The sequence below is a fragment of the Hippopotamus amphibius genome, chromosome 5 (assembly GCF_030028045.1).
Source record: "Hippopotamus amphibius kiboko isolate mHipAmp2 chromosome 5, mHipAmp2.hap2, whole genome shotgun sequence".
Classification (NCBI taxonomy): Eukaryota; Metazoa; Chordata; class Mammalia; order Artiodactyla; family Hippopotamidae; genus Hippopotamus; species Hippopotamus amphibius.
In genome coordinates this window covers 55748021-55769046 of record NC_080190.1, presented here as the reverse complement: position 1 = coordinate 55769046, position 21026 = coordinate 55748021, and the positions used below count along the sequence as shown (strand labels likewise).

Sequence of the window (21026 nt, the reverse complement as noted above, 5' to 3'; positions counted from 1 at the left end):
AAAACTTGGTGATAAAAACGATCCAGACAAACCCTGAAGCACTCTTTTCTCACTCCCCACCAATATTACTCACCCCCAAATACATATGTCTGAGGTAAAAAAGAACTTAATTATAAGTTTCTAGTCAGAAGAATAAAGCGGTAAGATTATGGCAACTTCCTTACAAACCAAAATATACATTTGTAATTGTGTGGCTTTTTACCTCCTATGATGACCATCATTTCAGAGAGGATTGAGGAGGAGACAGAATTAATTTCTTTTTATTTTATTTTATTTATTTATTTATTTATTTATTTATTTTTTATTTATTATTTTTTTGGGGGTACACCAAGTTCAATCATCTGTTTTTATACACATATCCCCGTATTCCCTCCCTTCCTTGACTCCCCCCCCCCCTCGAGTCCCTCCCACCCTCCCCGCCCCAGTCCTCTAAGGCATCTTCCATCCTCGAGTTGGACTCTCTTTGTTATACAACAACTTCCCACTGACTATTTTACAGTTGGTAGTATATATATGTCTGTGCTACTCTCTCGCTTCGTCTCAGCTTCCCCTGCACCCCCTGCCCCCTCCCATACCTCGAGTTCTCCAGTCCATTCTCTGTATCTGCATCCTTGTTCTTGTCACTGCATTCATCAGTACCATTTTTAGATTCCGTATATGTGAGTCAGCATACAATATTTAATTTCTCAGAAATTTCATGTTAATTTAAAAAATTTTAAAAATGTGTAATTTCCAAAATGTTGTCAATGAATATAAAGTAAACTTCCAGAGTCATAAAAAGAGAGCACTGACAAATTGTTTCTAATTGTATGTACAAAAAATTTTAGTGTAGCAAAAAAAGATGAAGTGTCTAGAGAAATCTCTTCCCCCAAATCATAGAAGCTTCTTCCACTGGAAGTTCAAGGCTTGCTGGAAGATTAGGTGAACAAAAAAAAATCCACAACCTTTTTTTCCAAGTCTGAATTCCCATATTAAGGGAAGAATTGTCAGAATTAGAAGTAATGTTACTTTTTTTTTTTAAGAACTTTTATTGAGATACAGTTAACACACAATAAACTGCATATATTTAGAGTGTACAATTTGGTATTTCTTTTTTTATTAGTAATGTATATATGGCAATCCCAATCTCCCAATTCATTCCCCCCCAACCCTCCCCGCTTGCCCCACTTGGTGTCCATGTTTGTTCTCTACATCTGTGTCTCTATTTCTGCCTTGCAAACTGGTTGATTTGTACAATTTTCCTATATTCCACATATATGTATTAATATATGATATTTTTCTCTTTCTGACTCACTTCACTCTGTATGACAGTCTCTAGGTCCATCCATGCCTCTACAAATGTCCCAGTTTCGTTCATTTTTACAGCTGAGGAATATTCCATTGTATATATGTACCACATCTTTATACATTCATCTGTTGATGGACATTTAGGTTGCTTCTGTGTCCTGGCTATTGTAAATAGTGCTCCAGTGAACACTGGGGTGCATGCATCTTTTTGAATTATGGTGTTCTCTGGGTATATGCTCAGCAGTGGGATTGCTGGGTCATATGGTAACTTTATTTTTAGTTTTGCAAGGAACATCCATACTGTTCTCCACAGTGGCTGTATCAATTTATATTTCCACCAACAGTGCAAGAGGGTTCCCTTTTCTCCACACCCTCTCCAGCATTTACTGTTTGTAGATTTTCTGATGATGCCCATTCTGACCGGTGTGAGGTGATACCTCACTGTCGTTTTGATTTGCATTCCTCTAATAATTAGTGATGTTGAGCAGCTTTTCATGTGCTTCTTGGCCATCCGTATGTCTTCTTTGGAGAAATGCCTATTTAGGTCTTCGGCCCATTTTTTGATTGGGTTGTTTGTTTTTCTGATATTGAGCTGGATGAACTGTTTATATATTTTGGAGATTAATCCTTTGTCTGTTGATTCATTTGCAAATATTTTCTCCCATTCTGAGGGTTGTCTTTTCATCTTGCTTATAGTTTCCTTTCCTGTGCAGAAGCTTTGAAGTTTCATTAGGTCCCACTTATTTATTTTTGTTTTTATTTCCATTACTCTAGGGGGTGGATCAAGAAAGATCTCGCTGTGATTTATGTTGAAGAGTGTTCTGCCTATGTTTTCCTCTAGGAGTTTTATAGTGTCTGGGCTTACATTTAGGTCTTTAATCCATTTTGAGTTAATTTTTGTGTTTGGTGTTCAGTAGTGTTCTAATTTCATTCTTTTACATGTAGCTGTCCAGTTTTCCCAGCACCACTTATTGAAGAGGCAGCCTTTTCTCCATTGTATATCCTTGCCTCCTTTGTCATAGATTAGTTGACCATAGTTTACCTCTGGGCTTTCTGTCCTGTTCCATTGATCTATATTTCTGTTTTTGTGCCAGTCCCATATTGTCTTGATCACTGTAGCCTTGTAGTATAGTTTGAAATCAGGAAGCCTAATTCCGCCTTTCCTCCTCAAGATTTCTTTGGCTACTCAGGGTCTTTTGTGTTTCCATACAAATCATAAAATTTCTTGTTCTAGTTCTGTGAAAAATGCCATTGGTAATTTGATAGGGATTGCATTGAATCTGTAAATTGCTTTGGGTGGTATAGTCATTTTCACAATGTTGACTCTTCCAATCCAAGAACATGGTGTATCCCTCCATCTGTTTGTGTCATCTTTGATTTCTTTCATTAGTGTCTTATATTATTTTTAGTACAGGTCTTTTACCTCCTTTGTTAGGTTTATTCCTAGGTATTTTATTCTTCTTGTTGCAATGGTGAATGGGATTGTTTCCTTAATTTCTATTTCTAATCTTTCATTGTTAGTGTATAGAAATGCAAGAGATTTCTCTGTGTTAATTTTGTATCCTGCAACATTACCAAATTCATTGATGAGCTCAAGTAGTTTTCTGGTGGCATCTTTAGGATTTTCAATGTATAGTATCATGTCATCTGAAAACAGTGACAGTTTTACTTCTTCTTTTCCAATTTGGATTCCTTTTATTTCTTTTTCTTCTCTGATTGTTGTGGCAAGGACTTCCAAAACTTTATTTGAATAGTAGTGGAGAGAGTGGATATCCTTGTCTTGTTCCTGATCTTAGAGGGAATGTTTCCAGTTTTTCACCATTGAGAATGATGTTTGCTGTGGGTTTATTGTATATGGTCTTTATTATGTTGAGATAGGCTCCCTCTATGCCCACCTTGTGGAGAGTTTGTATCATAAATGGGTGTTGAATGTTGTCAAAAGCTTTTTCTGTATCTATTGAGATGATCATGTAGTTTTTGTCCTTCAATTTGTTAATATGGTGTATCACATTGATTGATTTGCATATATTGAAGAATCCTTGCATTCCAGGGATAAACCCCACTTGATCATTGTGTATGATCCTTTTAATGTGTTGTTGGATTCTGTTGGCTAGTATTTTGTTGAGGATTTTTGCATCTAAATTCATCAGTGATATTGGTCTGTAATTTCCTTTTTTTGTAGTATCTTTGTCTGGTTTTGGTATCAGGGTGATGGTGGCCTCATAAAATGAGTTTGTGAATGTTCCTTTCTCTGCAAGTTTTTGGACGAGCTTGAGAAGGATGTGTGTTAGCTCTTCTCTAAATGTTTGGTAGAATTCACCTGTGAATCCATCTGGTCCTGGACTTTTGTTTGTTGGGAGATTTTTAATCATAGTTTCAATTTCATTACTTGTGATTGGTCTGTTCATATTTCCTATTTCTTCCTGATTCAGTCTTGGAAGGTTATACCTTTCTAAGAATTTATCCATTTTGTTCAGCTTGTCCACTTTATGGGCATATAGTTGCTTGTAACAGTCTCTTATGGTGCTTTTTATTTCTGCTGTGTCCATTGTAACTTCTGCTCTTTCATTTCTAATTTTACTGATTTGAGTCCTCTCCCTCTTTTTCTTGATGAGTCTTGCTAGAAGTTTATCAATTTTATTTATCTTCTCAAAGAACCAACTTTTAGTTTTATTGATTTTTGCTATTGTTTTCTTTGTCTCTATTTCATTTATTTCTGCTCTGATCTTTATGATTTCTCTCCTTCTACTAACTTTGGGTTTTGTTTGCCCTTCTTTCTCTAGTTTCTTTAGGTGTAAGGTTAGATTGTTTATTCGGGATTTTTCTTATTTCTTGAGGTAGGATTGTATCGCTATAAACTTCCCTCTTAGAACTGCCTTTGCTGCATCCCATAGATTTTGGATTGTTGTGTTTTCATTGTCATTTGTCTCTAGATATTTTTTTATTTGCTTTTTGATTTCTTCAGTAATCTCTTGGTTATTTAGTAGCGTATTGTTTAGCCTCTATGTGTTTTTGTTTTTTACAGTTTTTTTTCCTGTAATTGATTTCTAATCTCATAGTGTTGTGGTCAGAAAAGAAACCTGATATGATTTCAATTTTCTTAATTTACCAAGGCTTGATTTATGACCCAAAATGTGATCTATCCTGGAGAATGTTCCATGTGCACTTGAGAAGAACGTGTAATCTGCTATTTTGGGATGTAATGTCCTATAGATATTATATCAAGCTGGTTTATTGTGTCTTTTGAAGCTTGTGTTTCCTTATTAATTTTCTGTGTGGATGATCTGTCCATTGGTGTAAGTGGTGTGTTAAAGTCCCCTACTAAGATTGTGTTACTGTCGATTTCCTCTTTCATAGTTGATAGCATTTTCCTTATGTGTTGAGGTGCTCCTATATTGGGTGCATATATATTTATAATTGTTATCTCTTCTTCTTGGATTGATCCTTTGACCTTTATGTAGTGTCCATTCTTGTCTCTTGTAACATTTTTATCATAAAGTCTATTTTATCTGATATGAGTATCGCTACTCCAGCTTTCTTTTGATTTGCATTTGCATGGAATATCTTTTTCCATCCCCTCACTTTCAGTCTGTATGTGTCCCTAGGTCTGAAGTGGGTCTTTTGTACACAGCATATATATGGGTCTTGTTTTTGTATCCATTCAGTCAGTCTGTGTCTTTTGGTTGGGGCATTTAGTCCATTTATATTCAAGGTAATTATCGATATGCATGTTCCTATTACCATTTTCTTAGTTGTTTTCTTTTTGTTTTTGTAGGTCCTTTTCTTCTCTTATGTTTCCCGCTTAGAGAAGTTCCTTTAGCATTTGTTGTAAGGCTGGTTTGGTGGTGCTGAATTCTCTTAGCTATAGCTTGTCTATAAAGCTTTTGATTTCCCCGTCGAATCTGAATGAGATCCTTGCTGGGTATAGGATTCTTGGTTGTAGGTTCTTCCATTTCATCACTTTAAATGTATCATGCTATTCCCTTCAGGCTTGCAGAGTTTCTGCTGAGAAATCAGCTTATGGGAGTTCCCTTGTATGTTATTTGTCGTTTTTCCCTTGTTGCTTTTAATAACTTTTCTCTGTCTTTAATTTCTGTCAATTTGACTACTATGTGTCTTGGCATGTTTCTCCTTGGGTTTATCCTGCCTGAGACTCTCTGCACTTCTTGGTCTTGGGTGGCTATTTCTTTTCCAATGTTAGGAAACTTTTCAACTATAATCTCTTCCAATATTTTCTTGGGTCCTTTCTCTCTCTCTTCTCCTTCTGGGACCCTTATAATGCGAATGTTGGAGCATTTAACGTTGTCCCAGAGGTCTCTTAGACAGTTTTCAGTTCTTTTCATTCTTTTTTCTTTATTCTTTTCTGCATCTGTGATTTTCACCATTCTGTCTTCCAGGTCACTTAATGCGCCCTTCTGCCTCAGTTAATCTGCTGTTGGTTCCTTCTAGTGTATTTTTCATTTCAGTTATTGTGTTGCATATCTCTGTTTGTTTGTTCTTTAATTCTTGTAGGTCTTTGGTAAACTTTTCTTGCAACTTTTTGATCTTTGCATCCAGTCTTTTTTCAAAGTCCTGGATCATCTTCACTATCATTATTCTGAATTCTTTTTCTGGAAGGGTGCCTATCTCCTCATCACTTAGTTGTTTTTCTGGTGTTTTATCCTGTCCCTTCATCTGGTACAAAGTCTTTTGCCTTTTCATTTTCTCTATCTTTCTGTGGCTGTGATTTTCAGTTCCACAAGATGAAATACTGCTGATACTGCTTGATTCTGCTGTCTGCCCTCTTGCAGAGGAAGCTATCTAGGAGGCTTGTGGGTGCTTCCTGATGGGAGGGACTGATGGTGGGTAGGGCTGGGTGGGCGGAGCTCAGGAAAACTGTAATCCACTTGCCTGCCAATGGGTGGGGCTGTGTTCCCACCTTGTTTGTTGTTTGGCCTGAGGCTAGCCAGCTGTGAAGCTTTCAGGCTCTTTGGTCGGGCTAATGGTGGACTCTGGGGGGGTTCACGCCAATGAGCACTTCCCAGAACCCCTGCCACCAGTGTCCCTGTCCCCTCTGTGAGCCACAGCTGCCTGCCACCTCTGCAGGCAACCCTCCAACACCAGAAGGTAGGTCTGATTCAGTCTCCTATGTGGTCACTGCTCCTTCCCCCGGGTCCTGGTGAGCACACTCTTTTTTGTGTGCCCTCCAAGAGTGGAGTCTCTGTTTCCTCCAGTCCTGTGGAGGTCCTGCAATCACATCCCACTGGCTTTCAAAGTCTGATTCTCTGGGGATTCCTCCTCCCATTGCCAGACCTCCAGGTTGGGAAGCCTGACATAGGGCTCAGAACCCTGACTTTAGTGGGTGGACTTTTGTGGTATAACTCTTCTCCAGTTTGTGAGTCACCCACCCCGCATTTATGGGATTTGATTTTAACACGATTGTGCCCCTCCTACTGTCTCATTGTGGCTTCTCCTTTGTCTCTGGATGTGGGGTGTCTTTTTGGTGAGTTCCAATGTCTTTCTGTAAGTGATTGTTTAGCAGTTAGTTGTAATTCTGGTGCTTTTGCAAGAGGGAGTGAGCGCATGTCCTCCTACTCTGCCATCTTGAACCGTCTCTCTTGAAGTAATGTTACTTTTTAATTGATGCCTTCTTAAAATTTTTGCTTTAAACACTTCATCTAGGAAGAAAAATGATTGAAAATGACTACTATATATTTCAGTTTGATTCTTTCACTAGGGAGGAGAATATGAATATGATGAGAAAGTACACGTTTCAAAGAGATTAATTTAAAAATTAAGAAATATTTCATTCATATTATTTCTTTGAAACAGTACAAAACTAGAACCAAATCTAATGTGGTGATTAGTAAACATGATAAAAACCAAAATTTTAAGTTATGTAGGTGTGCATATTTTATGGTTGTTATTTGTTAGTCATAATGTAAGCATTTCAGAAGCTTATTTGATCCTCCTATGAAACTGTGCTGCAGTCTCCATTTATTACTCATTTGATCAGATGAGAAAGAAGAATAAACCTCTGGTCCAAAGCACCCGACTAGAAAGGATCCAAGCTCTTTAGAAAACCAAGCCTGTTCATTTCCAGATCTCATGCTTTATACTTAGACTAGCCTCTGCTGCCTCTCTCTCAACTTCAGTCTAGCTTTCTTGCACTCCAATCTAGTTTCCTCCATGGAATATTTTCTCTGGCTCCATCTAGAGTGTCATGATGCTTGTGGAAGATTGGTGTTTCATTCTCTTTTAAAGCTTTTAACTGGCTCAGTTGGAAAGGCTCCACTTTATCTAACTCATCTCTCATTTCAATGTGTCTGAACATTTTCAGTTGTCTCTATTATCAAGATTCAAGAAATATCTGAACAACCACCTGCCAGTTAATAGGAGATTGGGTAGAGCAGATGATTTTTCAGTGTCCCTTCCAGCTCTCTTATTTGAAAGCAAATATACAGGGACATGCTCTATTTTAAACATAGTATTTCATTTAAATAAAATGTAACTTACTCATATGGTTTAAAAAAATCAAATAAGTCAAACAATAAAAGTAAAGTTTCAGTGCCCACTACAACTCTGAATCCAAAGTCCAAGAGATAACTATTGTTAAAATTTCTTTTCGTGGTTTTAAAAACCACACTTGTGCATCTGTTCCTTAACATTATTCAGTGTAGCTTACATGAGTGCTAAATCCACACGCTACCATTGAAAGTCACGGATTTCTTTTTCACTGAAATCTTTCCAAAGTTGATATGTGCATAGAGTTAGAAAGCTTTTAAAAATTTATGTTAGACTGCAGCTCCATAGACTGAAATTGCAGCAGAAGACAGTATCTATATGAACCTCATTTTATCTGTAGGATATTGAAATATGAATTTTCTAGAAGAGTAAGTCACTGACATGACCTGAAAAGTTGGACTCTGGTTTTTAATGAGAGTCTAGCTTCCCTGAAGGCAAAAGGCCAGTGAAAGATACTGAGGGCTGGATTAGGGTGACTTTCAGCAGAGAGAGATGGTGGCAGTCAGGGTCTCCAGAGTCTGAGGGCTGTCCCTTTCAGATCTGGGTAAGGGATTCTTTTTAAATAACAACAAAAAATTGTGTGCTTTGTAAGTGTGTTATTTATTAACTCCTTCATTGTATTTTCACTTTAAGGCCATCTTTCAAAAATTTCAAAGGATATAATTATGTTACGCACATTAAATATGAAAAAAGTGATTTTTAAGTGATAGATTGCAAATTGTGCTAGATGTGATTGTGCTTTAACTTTGAGTTTAAGAAAAACATCCAAATATAACTCATCCTTCCAGTGATGCTATTAATCACCTATGTCCCAGAATAGAAAATGTTCACCTAGTATGTGATGTTATTGACTTGAATATGCAAATATTTTGCAAAAGTTTAAGTAAAGATATATAACAGTCCTCCAAAAACTGAATGTGTTTATGCATACTGTGCAAAGAACCCAATTTTAACTAAGATGATGAACCATTTATTTAATGGCAACAATACATTCATTTTTTTCATCCAGAATTCATTTTTCAGAATACATATCAGGGCAAAATATTATTTGAACATAATGGACATAAGTAGGTAATTTGCCCCAATTCACATGTAAATCCATTAATTCAAGGTAGGAATGTAAACAAGAAATACACTACAAATACCTGCTCAAGAGTGGCCACTTTTGTTTAAAACATTAGTGTATTTTGCATTTAATTTAATGAAATGCCACTCTATAGGAACTGAATATACTGATTCTAGAATGTATTTCTTATTCTCACTTGGAAATCTGGTTCATGAAAAATACTGAATACTGAAAGGAAATTATTTTATTTCCGTAGGTTGTCTTATGTACTTGGCTGATGTTTTTGTAAATCCCTTTCTCTAGGAAGGCATAAAGGAACTCACCAGAACATTTTAACATGATTTTGCTTTGCATTTGCCCAAAGAAATGTAATACAGCATTATACTGAACAACGCAAACCAATATTTTAAGTTTTTGCAGTAAAGAGTTTGAAAAATCTAACCTATAAATAGAGGTAAATACTGTATTTTTATTCTGATTGCATAGATGATGATATATAACTTGTTCAGTATAATTTTATGAGTTGGCTAATGGGTAGGTAGATAATATTATTCTGTGGATCTTTGAGGGCAGAAAAATGATATACTTATCTTTATATCTGCAATGCTTAGCACTTAATAAGCACTCAAAAATATTTTTAATTGAACTTTGTACATGTTTAGCACAAAAGTATTATTTTAAAACCCTTAAAACACATCAGAGAAGATGGTTCATTTTCTTTGATAGCATTAAGCTAAACTTTAAACTTAAAAATTTTTTTTCCTGAAATGTCTTACATACTTTCAAAATTACAAAGACAATAATGTATTTTATTCTTTATTTACTTATTTTTTAAAGATTGATTGATTGATTTATGGCTGCATTGTGTCTTTGTTGCTGTGTGTGGGCTTTCTCTAGTTGTGGCGAGCGGAGGCTACTCTTCATTGCGATGTGTGGGCTTTCATTGAGGTGACTTCTCTTGTTGTGGAGCACAGGCTCTAGGGTGTGTGAGCTTCAGTAGTTGTGGCGTGGGCTCAGCAGTTGTGGCTCGCGGGCTTAGATGCTCTGCAGCATGTGGGATCTTCCCTGACCAGGGATTGGGAAGATCCCACATGCTGCTGTGTCCCCTGCATTGGCAGGCAGATTCTTAAGCACTGTGCCACCAGAGAAGCCCCAATGTATTTTATTCTTAATAAAAATTTTTCTTCCTCATTAGTGAAGATGAAGTCACTATATAATTTCAATAATTTAAATTTTAGATGCTCCATAACAGATATTTATTTTCAACTTTATTGCATGCCCAGCTTCTTCATTCAAGTTGGGCATTAATAGATATGTTTATTACAGGAATATGTGTTATTTTCATGTCTTTTTGAAACCTTCAATCTAGAAGGGCCCTTTAAGTGATTAGTAAATGCTTTTTTTGAATCATAAAATAAATGGGAAAAGTGCGGATTCTTAAATAGGGAAGCATTAATTTGGAAAAGAGTTCAATTTATATTTCTCACTGAAACACCACCCTTGGCATGATTGCAAGTAGAGCTTAAGGCCACCCAGTTCAGATAATTCTTTTCCAGAATACGGCATGTAATTTCAATAAAAGATACATCACTGTTTGAATTATGCTTATTTTACTTACAGATAATTCAAGTATACACACACACACATATATATATATAACTAATATATGTATTAGTTGCAAATGATCATTAAGCATCTCTGTGTTTCGGATAGATACTAATCATTTTCTTCTCACTAGGGAGTAAGGTAAAATTCAAGAAATAGTGGTCACTAGAATGACCTTCCTTCATTGGCTCTGGTCATGCCCATACCCCCTTCCCATCATCCTCAATGTAGTTCTCAAGCCGCCAGTAAAAGAAGTTGTGTCCTATTACTCCATGCTGGTCTGGTTATATCACGGCATTAATGTTGCAGTGACCTTACAGGGAGCTCTCAGTATCTCTGTCTAAAGATCTTCAAAGTTTAACCTTCAAATATACAGTTTTTATGCTTTATCTGGATTCCAGCCACAGTGAGTAATAGTAATATTTTCTTCACCAGAATTCTGGGAAGTGTCCGTTTGGTTTTTTAAGGGAAGCGAGAGAGAAGCAGATTGGTCTACCTTTCTCAGCCTTTGGAGAGCTTTGGGGGAGTCAATAAGATGATAGACATGATGTTGTGAAATGTGATTTCTTGCCGTATTATTTCAAGTCTTCAGTAAACGTCAAAATCTCTACATGTCTTTGAAGACAAAGAAGGAGAGGTTGAAATTAGAGCACCACATATATCTGAATGCAGAAATGAAGAGGAAAGAAATTTATGAAGGTTTTGGGGATGAACCTAGACTTGACAGTGTTTTGAAACGAGGATTTGCACCAAGGTTATCTAAATCTCTAAATCTCCAGGACATTGATCATTTCCAAGTAATGGTCTATCATCTATCTGTCTATCATCTCTCTATCTATCTATCTATCATCTATCTATCTATCTATCATCTAACATCTAACATCTATCTATCATCTATCTTTCTATCTCTTGGTTTCTTTATTCTTACTGAATGGAATTACAAAATCACACATCCTGAGACTGGGAGAAAGTGCAGGTGTATGTGTGAATTCCTTGCAGACCTACATATCTTGTTGAGGCATTTTTTTTCTTCTTCTGTAGTGGGTGCTGAAGGGAATGTTAGGACATTAGATAGAAGAAGGGTTATCTGACATTCTTGATGGTGCCTGGGGACCAAACCCTGATGACTCTTACACACTTTCCTCCCTTCTCTCTCTCTTCCATTGAAAATGTCCTCTGGCAGGACTCTTGGTTTCACTAATAGCAAACAGCTTTCTCTCACGCAAGTAGAACTGACATAAACGGAGTGAGCAAGCGGTGTTATGCTGGTTTGTTTAACAAATTGATTCAAGAACTGTCGCTGGTCCTGTGTGAAATAAGAAGCAAGTTCTGAAGTGACTAGAAGAGAATGGCTTTTAGTTCTTGGTTTCGATCCTCTTTTTTCTGCATGTCCCTGATTGTTTTCATTGCTCTGTATTCCCCACATGGAGTGACAATTTGGCTGCAGGTGTCTCATGGTAAAAAAATGTCAGAAGCCCTTCTGTCTCTGATTGGAGTTATCCTCTCTCCTCTTTGCCTTGACAACGTATGAATTATCTTTAGGTATAAACTTAAAAGTACTTCCATCGGGGCATCTTGCTTGCCTCCTAGATGAGTTAAGTGTCTGCTTCAGTCCACTCACATAGTGCCCTGTGCCGCTCCTACGATGATTCACAACACTCTTTATTATAGTCAGTTATTTAAAGGGTTGTCGTCCTCATGAGACTGTCAGCTGTGTGGAGATGGAAGCCATACCTGCCTTGTTTATTGCTCATCTGACAGAATCTAGCTCAATGCCATGCAGAGAAGGTCTCATAAGTAGTCATTTCAGAATGAATGAATGAATGGATATTTTTTTTTTTTTCCTGGAGAGGTCCTTAGCAAATAAAGCCTTTCAGTAGCAGTGCACATGCTGGTCATTTGACTCAGAGTGTGCTAAGGGAAATATCCCTGGCCTTGGAAGGCAACTCTCATTTTGATTCCAAGTCTCTAAGTTTTTCATCAGTGTCAGAACTTGCTGAAAGGAACCATCAAACTGAAGTTACTGCTGGCTTGTTTGCAATCCTTTTTTCAAAGTTTATCCAGAGAGAAACCATAAGAAACCCATCCCATTCTTTCTCCAAAATCCACTTAGACAATAAAAGCATTTATCTAAATAATGTTTTGGCTTCACACAACATCAATAAGTACTTCATGGAGATTAAAATGACTGAAAACCTTTTATACTTGTCAACTGATTTCTGTTGGCTGTGTTGATTTTCTTTATAAAGAATAAAAAAAGTAAAGTTGTTTTGCATTAATACATTTGGGGATGCATAAATGATTTTCCATAAATCACATTTTCCTAACAATGAACGTGGAGGGAAAGATTATTAAAACTGATCTCTGGCGATGTTGTTGCATACCTCAGACAAATATGTGAGGCTGTCTCCAGCAGTAAACTCCGTGTGTTCGTGTGATTGATGAATTATAATTAACCTTGGCAACATGTTTTACTGCTTAACTAGATCAATCGAAATTAGTTATCCTGAGAGACAGTAAAATCACTTCTATCCTCAGCTTACTGCAATAAGTAATGGCCTTTCCCTGAAAGACTTCTCAAAATATAGTGAACAAATACTTTGCTATTGAACCTACTTCTTAAAGTAAATGAGAGGTCAATGGGATTGAAATAACTTTGCTTGAATGAGAGAAGTCTCCAGACTGATATAACAGTGGTTCTCTCAGGAGCCAGGGATTGGAGTGGAGATCAGGGGCAGTGGTGATTAACAGTTGAAGTGAGTACCTAATTAAAACAAAATAAGGGAAAGGGAAGGAGAGGGAGAGACAAAGCATCACAGAACTTCTCTGCCCCCATCCAGTCAAAGGGAAAAGCTGAGAAAAACATCTTTATTTTCTAAATGCGTATTAATGAATGTGCTGCTGCGTATATTAACACTGAACTTTATAGAATGATATTAATCAGGGCAAGAAATATAGATCATTTAAACAGCTGGGTTCCCTTTGGCTCAGCATGTCATGTGACAGTTTCTTCTGGGTGCTGTCTTTGATAATATGATGCAATCTAGGGAAAGCACCTCCTGGAAGACTTTGTCCCCAGTGTTTCCTCATTGCATCCAACACCATTCACTGTCAGATATCAAATGATGACTTTCTTTTCTTGGTCTGTGCAAAACTTGAAGAAGTGATTTGGAAGATGACCAAAGCCACTATCCTGAAAGTTATACAGTCATCCAACCATAGTTCCTGTGCTTTTAACAACGGGGGTAGGCATTTTGGAGGTTTCACTTTGGAAATTCTGCAAAGCCTTCTTTTGGCAAGGTCTTTCACCTACCCACGGACTACACAGTAATAAAATAGCTTCTTCTTTCTGCATAACCTCTGCTCCCAATAAGGTTCCCAATCAGGCAATTATTTATCTTTGTATTAGCAAGGAGTACTCTAAATGCTCCTTTGCTTGAGACATGGGCAATTAAGTAAAGGGAAGTTGCAGTTTTTACAGCACTGCAATGACCATCCATCTTGTGCCAGCAGGACCACCCAGAGCAGACTCGTGCCTGCTTGCTGGGGAGACCCCTTGGATCCAGAAACAGAAACACAAAAATGACTAGTGTTGTCTCATAACTGTAGGCTAATTAAATAGCTTTTATTTTTATTCTGTTTCCTCTTTCTGTGTAACATGGCCCTTGTATGGAAACTTTCTGAGATAGTAAACTATGGAAATACTTATGAGTTTAAATTGGTGCTTTTATGAACTGGAAAACTTAGAGTGACATCCTGGTGTTCTTAACAAATTCTGGGTAGAGAAAGGAGAAGCCATGTGTTTCAATGCGTTGGTCCCAATAAGGGTGGTACAAGGCACTGTGCACAAATGCTGTAGCTCACTGGCCTTCAGACTCAGTGCATCATGTACTGTGCACACACTTTTCGCTGAGATACCTCAAGGGGACAGACCTAGAAACGGGGGAGAGCCCTTTTTCACTCCCATCTCACTTTTATTTTCTAGATTGGATTTCCATCAGTGTTTTCACTGGAGAAAGGTCACATGGCTTACTTTTCTTTAACTACTTGTATTGTCATAGTGTAGGCTCCTGAACTGGTCTCCATCTGTGATAGAGGGTGGGAAATAAGACATCCAGTCATCAATCCAGATGGAGCGTACTGAATGGTGTGCAGAAAGGAAAATAGGATTTAGCCTTAGGAAGAAGATTTATAGGAACTAGGACAATAGGACTCCTTGTTGGTGATTAAGAGTGGAAGTACTCAGAGAAAACTTGGAGTTCTAGGTATGATGTATTAGCCAGGCAGAAATGACAGAAGAATAATTCTGGTGCCCAGTTGAGCTGCAATGGTTGGAGAGGGTGGAGAGATGCTGGAGTGGGGGTCGAGCTGATTACAGGGACACTGGTTAACACTACGCACTGAACTCCACATGCAATTTGCAGGCAGGAGAGTTGGGATACTGGGCTGGATCCTGGAAATGAGTGCTGAAAGTGATTCTAAACTCCATCTTCTGCCAAGAGGGTGTGGATGGGACACTCTGTGCTTTCCCTGATGTGGCCAGATGTGAGAACCCAGGGAGGTCAGCTATCATCTCATGCACACTGGACATTAGGTTTCTCTTGCCCTTGTATTAGTTTTTAATTTAATTTTATGTCATCTATTGGATATATTTATAAAGATAGGTTTGACAGTGGAAATGGCTGTTGCAGAAGCCACATTAGTTGGTTGGCTTCATTCTGTATTTTTTGTGAAGTCTTTGGTGGCAAGAGTGTGGACATTTTTTTCCCATTATCCCAAGTGCTATATTCCAGGCCTTTGCTTATGTGGCTGTGGGTCTCACACTCAACCCCCACAGGGGACACGTAGAAATGTAAGTGAGGGGGGCAGGGCAGCAAGGATTGTGATGAGCTGAAGAATGCACACCCAGTCTAATGAAAGTGCCCCAGTGTTGTTCCAGCCATTTTTTCCCCAAGAATGGGTACATTACTAGACAGATGACTGGATTTTTTGGGTAAGAAATTTTTAATTTTGTGAATTACAGCTAATTTTTTAAAAGACACTGGATCATGTAGCTGACCTGTAAGCCACCAATTCACCTGCTCTGTGTAAGTGATGGGGAGCCGGTGAAAGTTATGGATTCATGTTTAGAAAAGTCGCTTCCTTGTCACTGGTATAGACCAGTGGTGAGTCCTCTAGAGGCTGGGACACTGAGTAGGATTTGGGGCAACAGAACTTAAAATCTCTGAGACGCAGAGGTTAAAAGGACAGCTCAGTGCCAGCCTGCCTACCAGCCGTGTGACCTCATGCAAGTCACATAATGATTCTAGCCTTGGTTCCATCATTTATAAAATAGAGAAAATATAAGCATGAGTTTCATAAGGTTGTTGCAAGGATTTAATTGGAAGATTCACATCAATGGCAGAGGTATTTGCCTTTGCCATTAGGAACAAGGGAGCAAGGTGGGACGTGGTGGCCCCTGAGAGACAGCCTGTGGAGCAGCTGTGTCAGAACCCTGGGAGCTTTTCCACAATACCCCGACACATTTCCTGATTCCAAAGGTAGGACACAGGTAACTACATTTGCAGCATACGTCCTGGGTGGCTCTGATGCTTCCCCATGTGTGGAACCACTTGTAAAGCAGAGAGAGCTTGGTCTTTGGGCTCAGACTCTGGCTCATGCATTTACTAGTTGTGTTATGTTGAGCTGTTGTTTTACCTAATCTTCATCTCCATTTCTTTGTTGTCCAAATGTTCATAAGTGTATCTTGTTCTGTGAGGATCCAGCATCTCCAGTACAGCTCATGACACAGAATGCATACTTTATAACCCTGAGTTCTCCTGGTCTCAATCTAGTGAAAGTCTTACCACTAAGTTTGGGAAATACTCCTAAGGAAACAAAAAGGAAGAAAATGGGACTCCAAGGGTGAAGATTGGGTCCTTTGTGTGCTTAGTTGATTTCTGTGTTGGCCTCTGGTACATTTGTTCCACATGCCATTCAGGCGTATATCCATGGCCTCTCATATTTCTTTGCAGAAATATAATTGAACAGCCTAAATTCAGGCTGCATTATTTTTTTGAGAAAATTCATAGCCATATTAACATGTGATGCTTTCTGGCAGTACACAAAGTCAAGCTTTCATTGGGAAATAGCTATTATAACTCAACAACCTGAGTTTTCTATATGCAATGTTGCTTCATGTTTGCCAAAAATAGTTCAACCTATTAATAGTCAGGAACAAAGATGTGGGAGAAAGAAATCTCTAGCTCAGTTGGTATGCAACACTGTGTCAGAGCCTAGAGAAACTCATAGCCAGCAGCAGGTTTCCAATAATGAAGATACAATGATATCTACTATTATCACCCTAAATATCTTGATGCTTGTGAATTTCTCATGCCAAGAAATGTGGTGCTCCTACTGCCCTGGATCTGGAAGGTGCCTTAATGTCTGGACCTTGGACTGGGTCATGGGAATCACCTATTGTGCCTCCCTAGTGCTTATCACAGGGCATCATCTGTGTGCATCTCTCAGTGGTAAAACCCTTTAGGCTTGAGACTGTTGTTGTTTCACCTCTGGATTTTTGACAACCCAGAGCATGCTGGGTCTCATAGTGGTGCTGAGGAAAGGGCTCCTGAATGGGTGCATAAGTGGTACCAGGGTTATGATGAAGCTTTGCAGGGGCTTATAGTTTGTGTACAGTTTGCTAAGGAGGGAAAACCAGAGGAGAAGAGGAGAGAGAGAGTGAGGTCGAACCTGTGAGCACGCGCACCATTGTTGTTCCTAACATGGACCTTCATTATGAATTATTCCAACACAAAATATACACTCAGAACCTTGAAGGAACTGGCACTCACGGCACGCCACCTGATGACAGTGACAAATGAGCTCACTTCAGAACTGGAGCCAATATCTGCGTATCAAGGAGCTGCAGAGATGACAGCGGAAAGGTGCATGGCAAGTGATGAATGGTCAGATGTCTATGCCAGTAAGCCCCTTGCTCCAGAGATGGATAATTTAATTGTTCCCAAGTTGAAGTCACACCACAGACATCATAAACAACTTAGTTTAATCAACCAGAAACATGGGCTGTCATAGATTTAAATTCATAGCCGGTTATGTTTCTGTATAGAAAGCTATGGAAATGCTGGTTTCACACAAACACAAGAGTGAGCATGAAAGATACTGGCGTCATCCCCATGATTGAGACTGGACTATCTATTTGCCCTTCAAAGTGCACACTTTATTAACAAGCAGTGGTGTTTATCAGACTTCACATTAAGATGAGCCTATTTTCCATTTACTCTCTTTCTTTGAAAAGGTCAACTTTTCTACAGAAAAATATTTCTATTCCTTCTATGGTTTCCCTAATACATTTCTGTAATTTCTCATTTATTTATAGGTCCTTTCTTTTCTCTAGCTTCCCCCCCCCCAATATGTTTTCTACATACCAATTTATTTTTAACACCCCTAAAATGCATGGCATTGAAAATTCAGGGTTCATGGGTGGACAGTTTTCCTTTTTTTTTGCCTTTTCATTTCTTTCTTTAAAAACAAATATTCTCTTGCCACTTCATCTTAGGATGCACTGACCTTTTCAAAGAAGCATATGCTCTGTAAGCTTGACCCTGGTGTTTCGTGTGAACCTCACTCTGATCCAGATCTTCTTTCCATTTAAATCCTGAGAATGTATTGTTCCCCAGTGCTATAATGTATGCATTTTTCTTTCTTAATTGGTGCTTGCAATTATACAGGAAAGCACATTATGTTTAAAACCCATTTGGCTTTAAATTAATATTTTAGCTCTATCTAAAGAATCCCCCAGGAGACTGTATTTCAGAAATAGATTGTGGCTAAACTGTTTCTAACTTGTAAGTGGTTGGCTGATACCATCCCTTTGTTCTGAAAAGGTCTTAGAAGTTGTTCCCTTCCACTTGCCTTGAATAGCAAACGCTTGGCCTCGGCAGGAAACAGATCCTCCTTCTGTAATGTTCCAGGCTCACATTGAGTCCGTGGATGCTGCCATCGCAGGAAGACAGCAGCTCATGGTCACACAGTTAGGAAAAGAGCACCTGGGTCTGGGGGTGGAAACTTGAATTAGCAAGTTGTTATAAGACAAAGCGAATCTCCTGACTTTAACAGACAAGGAAAAATTCATCCATTCGGGTACTTTCATTCCTGGATAAATCTTATTTCTTCTTCGTATGGCCTGCGTTCTAAATATTACACTATCCACTCACCAAACTCATGATAAGAAAAGGGAGCTCACCTTCCCAGCTGACTTTTGAGATGTCCTTATTTTATTTTTTAATTTTCTTGTAACCAATTCCCCAGGATATAGTGACCTAATTTATGAATTGATGGATTGTACAATCCATTATACAGAATTATCCCAAGATGGAAGCGATAGGTACTATTTGGCCAGAGCAGAGATCTTATCAATAATTTCTTGTCATATGAAAGTACAGCACCTGGCCCAGGACACATGCCAAGCATGGTGGCCAGAAGGAAGGGAGGGCAATTTCAATAGTTGGAGCCAATATGCCACTCTCTTCTGACCACCATGCTTTCTGCTTAAAGAGGCTAGTTTGTCTGCCTCTAAATCCTGGCCTCCCACTGACTTCTTGCCAAATCACTCGCCTTTTTTTCACATAGCTTTCCAACCACAGGTCTAAACTGCCCCACATCCAGGATTGGGCTTCTTTGTTCCCCCAGATTCCTAGGTTTATTTTCGTGGAAGGAACAATGCTGCTCTTGAGAGAAGAATAATTAGGAACTCTCCTTGAAGTTCCCGAGGGTAGGACAGATATCAAGTACTGATTCCTTGGTGGTAGACACCCCTACATTTTCAAAATCGGATGGCTGTGCAGGGTGGAGTGTGTCTGTTATGTAGTTATTCTATACACAAAGAGCTAAGCCCACTGATGTTCAGGTTTTATATCTTTATGGACTTCATATTCCCAATGTGGGGGGCAGAGTGGGAGGATAAGGGTCTAAAATACAGTGCTAAAATTCATAAACTTTCGATCTCAGAATAATTTGGCAAAGGAACTTACCTTGAAAGACGTCGGTTTGGGGTAAGTTTCAAAGGAAGATAATGAAAAGGCAGCAGTTATAGATGATTAGCTGCATTTAGCATTTCGTGATAGTGATGGTGATGGTGGTGGTGGTGGTTTGTGTGTGTTTAATGTGAAACTGGTTTTTTTGTTTTCTTTTGGCTGTGCTGCATGGCTTGTGGGATCTTAGTTCCCCGACCAGGGATTGAACCCATGCCCTCGGCAGTGAAAACGCTGAGTCCTGACCACTGGAACACCAGGGAATTCCCTAAGGTGGGAGTGTTTTGACCACAGATTTTATCATTGTTCCCAAAGGACAGAGGGACAATTCACATAAAATTGTGTCTAAATAGTTATATTCTAATTTATATATCCAGTATTCCTAACTAATGTAACAATGCAAAGACAATGTAATTTTTTCTCTCCTCATACGAATATTTCTTATAGTAAGGAACAGTCTTTATTGAGGAATACTTTGAAAGACCCACTTTAGGGAAATTCTGAACTTATGGGGCTTAATGGTCTGGTACTGAGGGAGCAGAGGAGGAGAAGAAGTTAATTAAAGTACTGCAATAGCAGGAGCATTTGACAGTCTGAGAAGAAGGAGGGGACAGCATTGGCTGACGGAGCATGGAGAGCGAGGGTCAGACAAGAGGAGGATTTCTGGAAGTGGCAGAAGGCAGAGTATGGTGAGCAGCATCTTGGAAGGAGAGAGCATGCATCTCTGAGATTTCTCGAATATCTTTTTTTTTTATTGTTCACAAGCTTTTTTGTATTAAGATTAATTTTGGTGGACTGAAATTAAGTGGATTCTGTGTTCGGACGGGCGTAGTTGAAAACTGAAGCTGGTGGAGGAGAGGCCAGAACTGGAAGGACAACGGGCTGTTAGGTGGTGTATCATGAATGACCTGAGGAAGGACCCGTGTCTTCCAGTTTCTTGAAACTTCGTCCCAGCCCTAATGTTGAACCAATGGTCATCATATAAGGCATAGGTGTTGGTCGTGGTCATCAGGGCTAAATTCCAGGCCAGTGGTGTTGATTTGGCTAATCTTCCCAATTCAAGGTCATTACCCAGGACTTCATTCTGGTACTTTTCTGTGGATACAAAACCACATATATGCACGTAGCTGAATCACTATGCTGTATACCTGAAACTAATATAGCATTGTTAATCAAATATACCCCAATATAAAATAAAAAACCAACCCTCTCAAAAAAACAAAAAATTAAACAAACAAACAAAATCTGCATTTATGCTGTTCTCTATAAGGGGAGCCCCAGGGGAATCCCATTCCTTGCCTCATGGTTACTTGGAAAATTGAGAGATATCTTCTTCTTTGGTGCTTTGAAATTTTCTTCGTATCTTATTTGAGAAGCCCAACTCCATTCAAATAAATTACCTATATCTTTATTAAATAGTGAGATGAAATTTTACCTTTGTTTGTCAAGAGGCTGTTGTATACTTCCTATTTTACTTACGTTAGTTAGTTCATTTAATACTCTCAACTGTCCTCCGTTTCTATTATTATTTT

At 38.6% G+C, this 21026-nt stretch overlaps 1 protein-coding gene across 3 annotated transcripts in view; it reads left to right on the top strand.

Annotated features, from left to right (window-relative positions):
* The window catches only part of NRG3 (neuregulin 3), a 1075402-nt gene that overhangs the window by 412273 nt on the left and 642103 nt on the right, over positions 1-21026 (top strand). The gene's annotated exons all lie outside the window — the stretch shown is intronic.